A 15783-nucleotide genomic window follows, 5' to 3' on the forward strand; every position below is an offset into this window, starting at 1 on the left:
GTGAAGTGTGTCTTTTGACAGCCAATGAAGTTGGTTGGCTTTGGTGAGAGTTTTTCTAGTTGGGGCTAATTCATTAAGTATTTGTAGGAAGGAGCTATTGAAATACTGAACTGCACTATCAAGTGGAAAATATTTCAGAGGTGTCCAATCATATTGTAGGAGCCTTGAGATAAATATTGTTGGTGAGAATTGTTTTTTATTGCAAATGTAACAAAATGAAATGTTAGAGGATTTTTGTACATGTTTCTGAATCATGTAGGTACTGAAATAATTGCTTAGTGTGTCTGGGAGACACCCAGCATCGTATTTAGTATTGGATTTGTTAGTCAAAATCCAATCAAGAATGGATTGTCTTTTGGTGTACTTGTCGATGTGTGTGGGATGGTTAATTATTTGACTGAAATTAAATAGGTTAACAAAATTAGTTGGGAGTTTGCAGAGCGGGTGTACCAGTTGAGGTTAAAATTTTCAAGTATTATAGTTTTGTGGTTAAAGTTTTGTAGAGGCCCATTCAAGTATGTTTTCAATATACTTGTGTTTTTTTTTTTTGCAGGGGGGAGGTAGATTGCTATGAAGATAATTGTTTAAGTCTAGACATGCTACTGATATTTCTAAGTTAGGGATGTCAGGCGGGAAAAAGTTGATGTGTAGTAAATTAAGATTTTCTTTAAAGAATGTGGCAATGCTGCCTCCACATTTAGCTACTTTGTCAGTTCTAAGGATGCTATATCCACTAGGAAGAAATTCTTCAATTTAATATGAGGCTTAAGCCAAGTTTCAGTAATGACAAATATGTTGGAGGAGTGGAGGGTGATAGGAGCATGGAACTCATGGATTTTGTTTATTAGGCATCTCAGGTTGGCATTCATGATGAGAAGGTCAGAGTTACTGGCTTTCAGAGGAATAGAGTTAGGACTGGAGTTATTGGAGTTATCAGTGTTAGAAGTTGGGAGGGGTGTAGAGACCATGGAGAGTGTTGTGCCTAGATTAGGATGGATGCCACATTGAAGTTTGATATGGGTAAGGCAGTGGAAGGTAAGACATTTCAATTTAGAGTGCAACCTCTGCTAGATAAGTAGGGTAGAAATAGAGGTGTGGGTTTGAAAATATCTAAGAGTGAAGAGGAGAGTAGGGGAAGTTTTAAAGAGGTATAGGGAAATGTAAATTATCGGATTGCCCTGATGGCAATTCTAACAGATAGGTAAAGTAGGAGAGTGGTCCGTTGGGGAAGGGTATATTATGTAGACATAGTATAAACAGCTAGCAGTAGCAGGGCTAGCAGGACAGGGAGAAGTTTAGTAGATTTTGTGCATGAGCTAGTAATGAGTGTAGACATAGTTAAGGATGTAACTATGATGAATCAAAGGGTTGTAGTAGAAATGTGTTGTAAGGATGTTAGTATTAAAAGAGATTTAGGAGGTGGTCAGATATAAGTAAGTAGATGGGTAAAAGGGGAAGGATATTATGATAATGTTGAGATAAGGGATAGTCAGTAAGGAGCAGAAAGTAAGATGTGTGGAGCAAGGTGATAGGTTAAAGAGAAGAGATACCTGTAGGGGAGAGAATATGGTAGATATGGTGGGAGATGGGAGTGTCTGTAGGTGTGGTGATAAATTAAGGAGGGTGGGTTTAGATATAGTCAAGAGTATAATTAGCTGCTAGAGTGGATGTGGTTATGTTGGGGAGGGGTTAGCTAGCTATATCTTACAGGAGAGTGGGGGTGGGTGAAAATGGGGTTAAGGTAGGGGAGCAGAGTGAGCCCGAGTGTAACGAGAGTGAATGGAGTGGAGCCTACACCCAGGACAAGAAAGAGTGCAGCGAAAGACAATCAGTCACTCACAGTAAAAAGACCAAAAGATGGAATATGAAGGATAAAAAAAGAAAAAGGGCAAAGAGAGCTTAATGAGAGAGAGAAAAATGTGCAGAGTAGCAATGTGCTGGTCAATGGAAATGAGCATCCAGAAGCAGGTAAGTAGTGAGTAGCTGGAGAACAGGAGACAATGTAAGAAACTATAGCAGTAGGGATTCAGTTCAGAGCAGAAAAAAGAGAAAGCAAGACAGCCCTAGAGCAAGGTAGACAGGGCTGGATAAGGGAGCAAAAGTCCAGAGAAAAAGAGCCACAGACATGAGAGAGGGAGGTAGGCAAAAGGAAAGGAACACAGAAAAAGTATGGTGGGGGGCGTAGGAAGAGGGTAAAGAGAGACAGTGAGAGAACAGCTATGCACAGTTGTGAGTGGATTAAACAACAGCAGGCTTTGAACAGGGGTGGACAGAGGGAGGGGTGTAATGAAAGAAAAAACCCAGGGCAGATATAAAAAGGTGGGTAGGTTGGGCTGCTTGGGTCGCCTACCTTAAAGCTACACACCACCAGGTTGAGCTTACTAGGTCTAGTATGCACAGCTATTTGTCTAGTAACCATACAGTATACACATACATGTACTGTTAGAGAAGCTTTAGCTACAGGTAGAAGGCAGAAAGTGGCAGGCCTTGCTTGGTTTAATAAGTTCTCTGAGAATTCCTGGGATTTTCGCTTAGGGGTAAAGGCCGGAGGAACAGATTAATGGGCTGGATAGTAAAAAAGATAAGAGTAAGGGAAATGTATAAAAGGGGGAAGGCAAACAGTAAGGTGGTTTCAAAAAGCAATAAACTCAAATTAAGAATTAAATGAACATCAGCAATGTTCCCTATACAACAAACTAGGTCATACCATGAGTACAGCAGTTTTGTAATATCTAAAATATAAGACACTAGTATTATTTAGCAGCAGTAAAACACCTTGGATTAAATAAGCACATATGCCTTAAATGTACTGGTATAACACAGGCAAGTATACTGGCAGTATTGTTAGACATTAAAGGGAAGGTGTAGCACAGTGGTATTTTCACCTTGGCTAAGTTTCTACCAAGCAGCAGTGTCAGTTAACATCTCACATAAAGCACACTAGGTATATTTGGCTGTAGAAGGTGAGAGTGGCTTTATATCCTAAATACCACGATCTTACATATCAGTGGCATTAACAACAGTGTAGGTACAAAGTAAAAACTTCCAGTGTTGTATGCTGGGTTATTTGCCTATAGAAAGAGAGAAATGCTTTATATCCTAAAGGTGCTGCATGCTTGTTCTTACTAGTAGTGTGTTCAATAATGCATCGATAAATGCAAACAATCTGGCCGAGTAAGGTTAGCTGCTTATTGGCGGCATTATCACTAGTATAGTGACCTTCATGCTATGTAGTATATGTAAAGTAACAAACAATACCAGGCCAAGCAAGGCTAGCCACTTTTTAGCCATACTATCAAAAAACAGATACTACTACACTACTAATAAAAAATAAATTCAACGACAGACCCTTTGGTAATCACAAAATTAGTAAAATATGGAACAGAAACAAAGAGGTACTACTTAACATTCAAAAATTACTATAGTCATTATAGCAAGTCAAAACTTAACGAAGCACAGCATGTATTAATTTTCATCTCAAACTATTAATTATGAACATGAAAAAATATGAATGTAACTTTTAAAAACAGATAATGAGTTGATCATCCAGTGACAGAATATAGCAAATGTACTTGTAGGAAGATTTTGTACTTCACAATAAGCAAAGGTCAGTGTCTGGGTGATACAGAGACAACAGGAGACATTTTTACTTAAGTACAACAACAAAAACTGCTGACACAGGTAACAATAACAACTGCAGCAATGTAAGATGCGTGGGTCAACACAATAGGTCTGGACAAATTTTAAAACAGAGATATGAAAAATCTAATTCAATCAATGTCAGTCATGTTATAGAAAATGCTAGGACAGGATATGGGTACTTCTATGGCTATTGGCTATAGTGGCGCCATTTCACAAATGGAGACGGAGTCACCGCAGACCCAAATAAATTTTGATTTTTACACATCAGCACTACTAGTATTCTATTTAAAATCTGGGAGAGAGTCATAATGGAACTAATCTGAAATGGCACAGGGAGTCTCCCTCTGTTGAATGTCTTAATGCGGAACAGTACACACTTGTTACGTGAAGAGCTTGCTTTTGAGTGTTTTTGACATTCTTTGAAGAGGTAACAGCAGCACACGAAGCACTGGTAGTACATACAGCTTATGGTGACCTTTCTAAAGCAGACAAAACTATTCCAAATAAGGAAATAGTTAAAAGCATTAAATATCAATCCACATGTAATTCAATAGGCAGAACACTGATTAAGCAACAGGATAAAATAAGTGAAAATATTTTTTCCTGGACTATTTTTCTGGGATACAAAATGTGTTCAATACAATTCCCTGAGAACCTTACAGCTTATGGGCCACTGTATCATGAATTCCTTGGTTTCACTCCGTGTCACCACCATCTTTATCTTCTTAACTAATGCAGTCAGTATAGCCATGGACAATGAAAACTGATAATAAGCTATGCTCAGTGACGAAGAAAACCTCTGAGGGATTCTTTCTGCCAGTTAGAATTGAAGTAAGGTGAATACAGACATACAGACTTCACCTTAATTTAAATGAAGTGGCCAGCATGCTGTCTCAGAGACAGAATATTTAAGGTAGAGGATTGGCACTGCTCTCTCACCTGCATCCCATCTGCACAATGCGGTGCCATAAAGGTTTGCATCATGTTTTCTTCTCATTTTGCTTTACAACATCATCATTATGATCAATAGCCTTTGTCTCCAAGTATGTCTTCTTACTAGTGACATGCAACTTCTAAGATCTGATGATTATGGTTCACTGATGAGCACCAACACCAGTGAAGATCTGAATCAGTAGAGTATTTCATTTTATTTTGGATAGCTTTGCCAAAGAAAAGACAAGACATTTTGAATATATTTCATGTTCAACTGGTTTTAGAGACCTAAAATCAACTAACCAAAATGTGACTCAGAAATGTTCATAATTGTCTTGAAATACCTCATACTCTGAATTGATCCATCACTTACCTTATCCACTTATGCAGCTAAACCTCAGGAAGTTTCATTTACTTTGGTGTATTCAACCCATACTATTAAAGATTTCTTATTTTGGAAGCAGTAGCCCATGACTTGCTCTCTCATTAGTTGGATATGTCCTCAGTCATCACTTTACCCTCTTTCAATGCCTTGAAAATAATGTGCAAACATTCATTTTGCCTACAGTTAATGCAAACCCTGTTGTACAATACTGAGGGGAAACACACATAAAACATTTATAATAAATGTATACAAAAAACCACATCATATTGATGTTATTAAACAATATTCAATTCTTTATAAAGAGTTGCCCAAAATAGTAACCATACTGGTATAAATATTAAAACACCGCTACTTAGACCCCCCTGCATCACCTGCATAATACCTTTAACTTTAAAATACTGCTAATCGAAACATATTCATTTAGCCCAGGAAAAATGTATGCAGAAGTCCTAATCTGCCATGAAAGTTCTTTCAACTCTTTATAAAGAATTGAATGTTTTATTTTATTTTTATTTTATGTGTGTTTCCCCTCACATAGTACAAATAAGCACAAGTATACCCCCATTTAAGGGGCTTATTTAACCAAAGAGCGTACGTTTTCTAAAAATATATGTATAAAATTAGTAATAGGTAGTTTGTGTAGTTAGTAGTATTTTATTTTAAATATTGACTTTTAGTTGATATATTGAATGTCTTATTGACTTCATTGATTGAATAATTGGATATCTAATTTTAATTATTGTATATATATATATATATATATATATATATATATATATATATATATATATACGGTGTGGTTTTATTTTTTAATCTTGTCTGAAGAAGTTGGGACACGTATCCCTTCGAAAGCGCTAACTACAACAATAAAAAGGTTTTTATTTAAATGCTGGTTCGTGATTGACAATTTGAAAGGCACCAACATTTTCATAAGCTTGCCGGTTTAGTTTTAGACTTTATTTTACTCAGGTCAACTAAATATTAGCCCACCTAATAAATGATTCAATACGTGAAAACTGATTGCAGAAGTAAGCAGAGTAGGAAAGGGCCTCCACCATCCTGCAGGGCTGTGCTTGGCACAGTTTTCTGGTCTGCATAGGTCACACACGATGCTAAGACAAAATTGCTAATCTGTATAAGAGATGCTATGATTTGTATAGATTATAGGATTAAAAAACATTCAGCTATCTTCATCCTTCACATCCACACCTAGGTTGCATATCTGTAAGAATCACAAGAGTGCAGACTCCAAACCTTTATGGCCCACTGAGACTACATCAAACCATGGTAATGTTTTAGTAATAGGTGACTTGTTTAAAAGGCATTCAGACACCACCATCACCAAGCTAGATAAGCAAGGGTTACAGTTAGTTGTCTTTCTGGTACCACGATTAAGGACATGCAGAAAGTTAAGACTGAGTTAGCTATGCATGTTTCTGATGCCTGGCTTCAACATCTGCCTTATACTTTGCTGCTCCTTCTCCGTAAAGATGCTGGTCTTGGGTGGTATTTTGCCATTGCACAGAATGATACCAAGATTCAAAGACAAGATAGTTGGCTTTAATAATTGGCTATGTAGTCAGTGTCATTCTAGGGAGTTCCAGTATGTGTCAATTTGGGATGAGATGGCTGATATACCTTCCTGCTTTGCCATGGATGACCTTCACCTGTCTTACCAAGGTTTTCACATTCTTACAAAAGACTTGACTGCACCCATACTGTCTTTTTAGGCAGAGTCCATCTGATGGATATTCTAACCTAGCAAATTCTAATTTGGAACACCTTAATGTGGCTCAACTCATTGCCAGGTGTCTTAACAAAGAAAAAAAAATGCCTGAACTTGAGGCTGTCTTGCAACTTCAACCCATTCATGTATATGTAGTTACAAAAATTATGTATGTATAGTTAAAAAACATAGTTTGAGAGCAATGTAAGCACCCCCTCTATTCCTATGTAAAATGCATATCATGTCTTCAGACATACTGGAAATTATGGGGTTACCAGTCTGTTAATTGTGGGAGAGTATCAGTATTTGTTAAGGATATCATCACCTCAAGACAGATTCCTCAGGACATCACATTTGATATCCTAGAAGTCGAAATCACCATAAACAAGATAATTTACCACTTCATAGCTCACTATAGAATACCTTCTTTGTCCACGTAGGGGCATGATAGCTATCTTAATGCATTATATGAAATTTCCATTAAACCCAGGACTTTTCTACTGGGGACTTCAACTAGGCATTAATAAACTGATTGACCTGCACTGCCAGTGGTCAGCATACCCTGCACTTGCTTGACATTATAAATGTTAACTCTCTTTCACAAATAGTTAACCATCTTACTAGGGGCCCCAATATCCTCGGAATGGTCCTCAAAAAATGGTGACTTCTAGCACATCTCCATATCATCATCAACATCATGCCTTGTTAAATCAGACCATAATTTAGTGACCTTTTTCCTTTAAAACTGGTGATACTTCACCTGTAAATAGCTCTCTGTTTAGGGACTTCTTCAGTTACTTGATGACTTAAATAAATTCTGCTGTAATCCTCCTTCAGTGGATGCCACAGATAAAGTTACTGCCTGTGTCTCTGATTTCTACTCCTTCATAAACTGTTGTATTGATAAAACAGTCCCTATGTGCACCAAATATAATTAGACATTTAAAAATAAACCCCTGTGATGAAACAGTCGTATAAATAAATTATATAACAAGAGAAAGAAATTGCTTAATGATTTTAAGAGGTCTCATTCAACCTACCTTAAGAGCACACTTGGGCAAAGTAACAAACAGCTTAAAAGAATCATTTAGAAGTTGGGTATAAACTTAAAATAGTAATTAAAGCTAAAACTAGTTGCAAATCTTTCTTTAACCATGCCAGAAATAATTAAAACTTGGCAATGTTTAGAGCTAGTCCACAACACTACACTCTCTGATCCAAAGGAAATAGTTAATGGCCTAGCTAACAAATGTAGTGCAAATTTTATTCCACCCACAGTTATAGCTATTGCATAGGTTCCTCACTCCCAGCCACCCCCTTTAATTACTATGGAATAAGTTCTCTTAGCCTCTCAAAAACTAAGAACACTTAATTCATGGGCCCTGATATACAATGTTGCCTGATTATCTTTGGCAAATATGACCTTTCTGAATCCTACGTAACCTCTTTAATCTAAGCTTTTACACTGATTACATTTGTGAAGTCTTGAAAACAGCCATTGTAATGCCATTACACACGGGTAGCCCAACCACGGACTCTGGTACCTATAGACCCATTAGTCTCACTATCCTCATATGTAAAGCTATAGAGTGCATTATCTCAGACTTCATTAATCTGGACATTAAAAATCTCTTAACCCTGGACTCTCATCAATTTGGCTTTATCAAAGGAAGGTCCTGCCTATTTAATCTCATTAATATTTTTGAAAAAAATAACTGAAGTAGTGGATAGTGACTATGCAGTGTATTAAGCATATCTATTCAAGGCTAGGGCCTTTGATACTATTCCCCATATAGGCATAATTGACAGACTTGTAAATCTGAATATAAATTCTTATATTGTGAGCTGGATAGCTAAGTGGTTGTCTGACAGAACCCATGTGGTTAGTGTTGCAGGTGCCACTTCTGAAAGCAAAAATGTTACCAGTGGTGTACCACAAGGCTCAGTCTTGGGCCCTCTCCTATTTGGCATATGTTTCCCAAACCTTCTGGCCAGCACTTCTGACCTATAGTTAACAAAGTTTGCAGATGACTGTAAAATAAGTGTTGTTATTCAATCTTCAACTGACTCACATTTGCTCCAACATAAGTTAGACTGTGTTAACAAATGGTGCAAGGACAATTACCTCAAATTAAATGTAAAAATAAAGCATAGTTTATTTCGGTAAACAAAACAGTTTCAATTACCATATAGGAGTCACACCCTTCCAATCAGACACTGTTGCAAAGGATCTTTGCACTCTTGTTGATAATTCCTTATAATTTGACAATCACATCTCCACAGAAGTTCAGAAAACATTTTATCTGGCCTATATAATTGTTGAAGGCATTTCCAGTAGATCCATAGAAGTCTTAATTCCCCTTTACTCATATCTTATCAGTCCAATTATTGAATATGATGTACCTTTTTATATGTATTGATCTAAACATCTCACACAACTTGGGAGACCTGAGAGATTCATAAGTAAAAACATTGTGGCCTTAATAATCTTAGTTACCAGGGGAGACTGGCAGCTCTTTCTCTGTACTCAGTCTCTTACATACTCCTCTGTGGAGATCTGTGTCTAGCATTTTGATCCTTGAAAGATTCAACTGTATTTAACCTCTTTTCCTTCAAAGAACTAATATGATCTCATTTACTTGGTTAAAGGAACTAAAACTTCATCAGCAGATAAATAAGACACATTGGCATGATAGATTCATATCCTAATGTATCTCTCACCTCTGAAACAAACTTCCACTACATGTCAAGCAGTGTAGCACCCTTATCAGCCACCTTCAAGGAAACCTAGATAATTGGATGGGCAGCCGCAAATTCTGCTTCAGTCAATCTCGTGCTGTCCTCCTTGAGGGTAGAGGGAATTTTTAATTGGATTTTTAGCTGGGCTTGAAATGGTCCACAGACTGATTGCATACTGCTTACCTATGAAACTATAAACCTTATTATCTATGCATGAACTAAGCTTGAAATAGTTTTAGTTGGCTTGATCCCAAAGTGTAGTCTCTGATAACCCACAAATTCACTCATCTTGACAGTAGCACCAGCACTTAAACAAATAATGCTGCATCCATGACAGGTAAAACTCTTCATGAATACAGTTTTAGGGCTGCTATACAACAGGTGACATGTTGTTGATACTGCACATCAACAACACAGACAGTTTGTTGTCTAAAGATTAGATACATGTAAAAGTGACAGTTCACAAGAAAACACTATTACACATGCATGTGGAATCATCCAGGTGTAAAAAATAATGCACTGGTTGTAAAACAGCTCTACCTCTCTATGTGTACTGTTACTGCAAACATATAGGTTTTCCAGTTGTGATTCCTGCAGTTACACTGCCAGCCTGCAGATAAAGCTCTAACTATACCACAGAGGCCAATGGACTATACTGGATAATTACTTTGAAAGTTTAATTATGTTCAACTCCAATATAAAATTTCAAAGTACAGTGGTGTAGCAGTTTGTAAATGAGTTTTGGAATCATAGCTAGGTTTCCATAATTCCTCAATAGCTTGTGCAGGTTAAGGGATTGCAGAAGTCTGCTAGCAGAACTGTCCACTGTTTAAATGCCTGACTAGCATGCTAGCCCCAGGGATAAATTGTTTTGGGCTCTGACTGTAAATCTCTGTAAACTGAATTGTGTGTGTGTGTGTGTGTGTGTGTGTGTGTGTGTGTGTGTGTGTGTGTGTGTGTGTGTGTGTGTGTGTCTGTGTGTGTGTGTGTGTGTGTGTGTGTGTGTGTGTGTGTGTGTGTGTGTGCGTGTGCGTATGCATCTGTGTGTGTGTGTGTGTGTGTCTGTGTGTGTGTGTGTGTGTGTGTGTGTGTGTGTGCTGTGTGTGTGTGTGTGTGTGTGTGTGTGTGTGTGTGTGTGTGTGTGTGTGTGTGTGTGTGTGTGTGTGTGTGTGTGTGTGTGTGTGTGTGTGTGTGTGTGTGTGTGTGTGTGCGTGCATGTCTGTGTATGTATATATATATATATATATATATATATATATATATATATATATATATATATATATATAAATGGGTCTACTTCAAATGATTAAAGTTTCAGAACTTCAAACATCATGTGGTTGATGACCGTATGATCGAAGTTTTGAAACTTCATATGTTCTGAATGGAGATGGCTGTACACTGAGGAACAGGAAATGTATCATTTACCTCGCTGTAGTGCAATCTCGGAGTTAGCATATTTAATTAGCAGGAGGTGCAAATGTAAAAGAAATTTTTTTTTTGTTTTTATTTTTTTTTTATTTTATTTGATGTACGGAGTTTCAAAACTTTTATACATATGTATATATATATATATATATATATATATATATATATATATATATATATATATATATATATATATATATGTATATGTATACATATATATATATATATATATATATATATATATATATATATATATATATATATACATATATGTGTGTGTGTGTGTTTGTGTGCGTATGTGTGTTTGCAGGAAAGCAGAACATCAAGCTAAGCAAACAACCTGAATTGTTTTAAACTACCCAAAAACTTACTTCTCATATTAGCTGATAGACACTTGACATTCTCAAACACTGGATAACTCTAGAACATTCAATGGTGGGATATTAGCCCCAGCTATAACCCTGAATGCGGAGGCTTTATCTCCAAGTCCTTTCTAATGTATATATGTGTACTAAGTATGTACATGAACTCCATGACTGCACAATTAAAACCAAAGGGAAATCACTGACATTGAGCCACAGTCAACAAAATATGAACGCTCTATAACACAACTTAATAAAGTGTGAAATCAATCACTTCTCAGCTGTTTGGATAAGATCAAGTGTAAAAGTACAGTTCTGTAAGACCATACTATAACTTTAGTTTCAGATGATTGAGAGAGACATTTTATTGTGTGAGCAAGTTCATACTGTGGGATAACTTGTGGGCCAAAAGGGAGTCAATAACATATTTGATTGTCTTTCTTAATCTGTAGCAGGACCTTTAGGATGAGAAGAAAAGGAGTAAAGATATGCAGGAATTTCTTTTTCTTGGAAAGGAGTAGACATCCTTTCTCTAGGCTTCTCTGTAAGAGACTGTTGAAAAAAGCCTGAGCTGTTCATTCAGAGTAGAGGCAAAGACATATGTTTGAGGAGTGCCCCACTGATAGGCTGTCTAAAGGAATACCTCTCAGTTCAACTTGCATTCATTCATGAGGGTCTGCACTGGATCTGTCATTCATGAGGGTCTGCACTAAATCTGCCAACGCAGTCTGTCATTGAATTCTGTTCTGAGGAAATGTATACAGCCTAGAGAAAGAAAACTGTGTTGACTTGCAAGTCTCAGGCTATCACAGCAAATCTCCAAAGGGGGTGGGAAAGTATTTAGCCCCCCCCTCCAGTTTGTTGATATATCACATAACTGTGGCATTGTCTGTAATGTGGTCCAGAGTAGAGACGATGAAGCTTGGGGAGTGATTATCAGAATTTCTGTGTTTCTTTCCTCTCTTGTTTGGACCAGATCCCTGAACTTTGATACCTTTTGAACAGGCCACCATGCAATATCTGAAGCATCTTGTGATACCTTTTGTGGGGTATTTGGGAATAAAATGAACCCATGGAGTAAGTGTCACCTGAATGAAACAACAAAAAAGTTCATTCTTCATGATATGAAAGAGAAGAATTCGAAAAGTCAGAGGATACAGTGTTGGGCCCAAATAGATTTGAGGTACCACTGAATCTTCCTTATGGGAAGTCTGGCATGTGGAATCAGCTGGATTGTGGATGCCATGAATGCTAGGGCTCTCAGAATTTGTTTTACTGAGGTCATTTGAAGATTTTTCAGGGATAGAATGTAAGTTGTCAGAAACTGAACCTTTTCTGAAGGAAGGAATGTCATCATCTTGGAGGTATCCGGGAGGCATCCTAGAAACACCAGAGTTTGAATTTGTTCTAGGGTAGACTTTTTGGTGTTCAGAGAAAATTCTAGCTGAAGAAAAAGATTGGTTGCATAGTGCAAGTCACAAAGAGTGGTTTTAGTACTGATGTCATATGACTCAAGCAATCATCTAGGTATGACTGTATATGTATACCTCACAGCCTGCAGAAAACTTTGCAAAGAGATAAGCATTTCGGGGTCACGGATAATGCAAAACACAAAGAGGTAAATTGAAAGTGATATCCCAATGTACAAAATCTTAAGAATTGTCTGTGTTTTGTGTGGATGGGTTTATCTAGGTAGGCATCTATTAGGTCCAAGTTACTCAAAATGCTTGAGGGAAGATAAGAGGAAAAAGGTTTTGGAAAATTAGCATCTTGAATTGTGGAACTTTCAGAAAGGTGCTTAGCAGGGTTAAGTCATAAACTGGTCTCCATGTTCCTTCTTTTCTGAGGACTTGGAAGAATATGGAGTAAAATCCTTCATTATTTCATATGGGAGTGCAGATTCTACAACCTTCTGCTGAAACAGAGCTGAAAGATTTGGGATGATAAGATGTTGCTGATCTGATGGGAATTTAGGAATCCCTATAGGTACTAAGGGAGAATTCCATTGAAGATGATATATTTTCTTTAATATATCCAGAACTCAGGAATCTAAAGTTATTTCTCAAAGAGCGAGAAAGAAGAGAAAGCTTAAAATATATATTTATATATGTATATATAGATATATATATATAAATAAATAAATTAGAAAACAGAAACTAGTGGTCTTAAAACTTCGTTGATGAGCTCAGTCACAATACTTTCCAAAAATAATGAAACCCAGGTACTGTTCCAAAGCAACAAACCTTTATTCATCACAGACGAGCATTTTTGCTTGTCTGTGACAAATAAAGTCTTGTTGCTTTGGAACAGTACCCGAGTTTCATGTTTTTTCGAAAGTATTGTGACTGAGCTCATCAACAAAGCTTTAAGACCACTAGTTTCTCTGTTTTTGTGGTGGTGAGTACTAGACAGATTCCTGTGCTTGCTCATTTTTAAGAGAAAGTTTCCTAACCAAGGTGGAAAGGCCTTTTCCAAGGTGGATGGAGGAGGTAGTAGAAAATAATGAGAATTTAGTGCTTTTGTCAATAAAGGATCCCTTGGATCCTTTGAAATCAGACTTTGGTTTGTCCTGCCATTTCTTTTTGAAGCTTTCTTACATTTTTGCTTTAAAGCCTTTTGAGATTTGTGAAAATGAGTTCAGATTTGTAAGAGTAGTTCTTCTTAAACTTAGGAAGAGGAGAAAAAAACGGGTCTGTATTAGAACATCGACTTTTTAAAACGTCGAATGTTCTAATATCGACCCCTATTCAGCGAACACTGACAACACTGAACATGCAGAACAGCTGTAACGACACACACACACAACACAAACACACCAAACAAACAGCAATCCACACACATACACTTAAAATCCTACATCTAACCCTACACTAAACTGTACACACACCACTAGCTATCCACTTACCTTAATCCAAACCCTAACCCTAAGTTCCATCACTATCGCATACTCACCTCACCCGCGCCCTAACCCTAACTCACCTACTCCGCCCTAACTCTCACGTCCACACAATCGCACACTTACCTGATCCCGACCCGTAACTTTCCACCACAGTGCTGAACATAGCGAACCCACATGAACAGCCAACCAAATTCCTTCCTAGGAAGAAATTCAGTGTTCTGCAGCTTCAGTATTTTCAGCATTCGCTGAATAGGGGTCGATATTAGAACATTCGAAGTTGTGAAACTTAGAATGTTCTAATATAGACCCGAAAAAAACAATTGTTTAAAACCTTACATAATATTTCCCCTTTTCTCTATTTTCTGAAAACTGTAACATAAGAGTTGCCAAATGTATTATCTTTGTATAAAAGTGCATGTAGTACTTTGGATTTGACATCATCATGTAGGGCTTACAGTCTAGGCCAGGCATAGACTATGAGAAATAAAACTGTGAAGGCTACCCCGTTAGGCATAGGCAATGCTACCCTGGAGCACATACACCAGTTGTAAAGTACTGTGGCCTAGTCACTGTCCCAGTAAAAAAAATATATTTTTATCAGAGGAATAGGACATTTTTAACCCTATTAACAGGACAAGGGCAGTCAATCTATGCCCTATAACTATGCAGTCTAACTCTAAGCAACTGTGGTCAGTTGCCCTTAATGCTTTCTGAGTCAGCAATTTCTTTGTGACTAGAAATTGCCACAGACATGAACCATGCAGTATAAATGCTTGCATTCCTACAGTTGTGATCAGCTGCCCTTAGCAACTGCTTACAATGCTTTCACAAACATCTCTAGCTGATGAGTCTTATAACTACAGATTGCTGGAAAAGGGAATTATATAGCTGTGGATATTCAGGGGTGGTTTTCTCTTTGCAGTAGACATTGCTCACAGTGACATAATATACATTTATTTAATTTAAATTTACTTTTGCTATGATCAATGTGGTGATGGAATACTCTCAATTTCTTGCCTTGAGAATTCTAGACATATCCAAAAATAATGGAAGAACAAAACCTAGGAACACTATTAAATATTACTCTAGTTAACTTAAAAAAAGTAAATGGAGCAAAATATTTTGCATCAACAAACATTTTCTGAATAATAAGGAATATGAAGATCTAATGTCATGCATTATTCACTTGAGACTTAACAAAAAATCAGGATCAGGGTGAAAATATGATGCAAAAGCTGAGATGGTGTGCAAAATCAGGGAGAGTTGAAATGTGTGATTCCCTACATACATTTCAATTTCTTTGTTCAGTAATTTCAGTTACAGCAAAAACAATGTGGTGGGGGGGCACAGTCCACAAATCAGTGCCAGTTTTAGCAACTGTGAGACCCAATTTGGGCCATTTTATTGGGGCTTGTCAATTGCCCTCATTTATCACCCAACTTCTCTCCTCACAGATTATTTCCAGAATGTAAAACTATTTCAGACCAGGTATCAGGAATGTATGTTATTACCCTGTATTAAAATAAAAAATATGCATTTTTATCAGCATATATTTTGTTATAAGATATGTTAAAACAAAAATAATCTGTTAAATTCCTGAATCCCCCCCCTACCCGAGTCAACATCTCCTGGAGTTCCTCTCCAAGGGTTTGCTAAACTCAGCTTAAGAATA

The sequence above is a fragment of the Protopterus annectens genome, chromosome 10.part0 (genome assembly GCF_019279795.1).
Source record: "Protopterus annectens isolate FY-2018-M chromosome 10.part0, PAN1.0, whole genome shotgun sequence".
Taxonomy (NCBI): Eukaryota; Metazoa; Chordata; order Ceratodontiformes; family Protopteridae; genus Protopterus; species Protopterus annectens.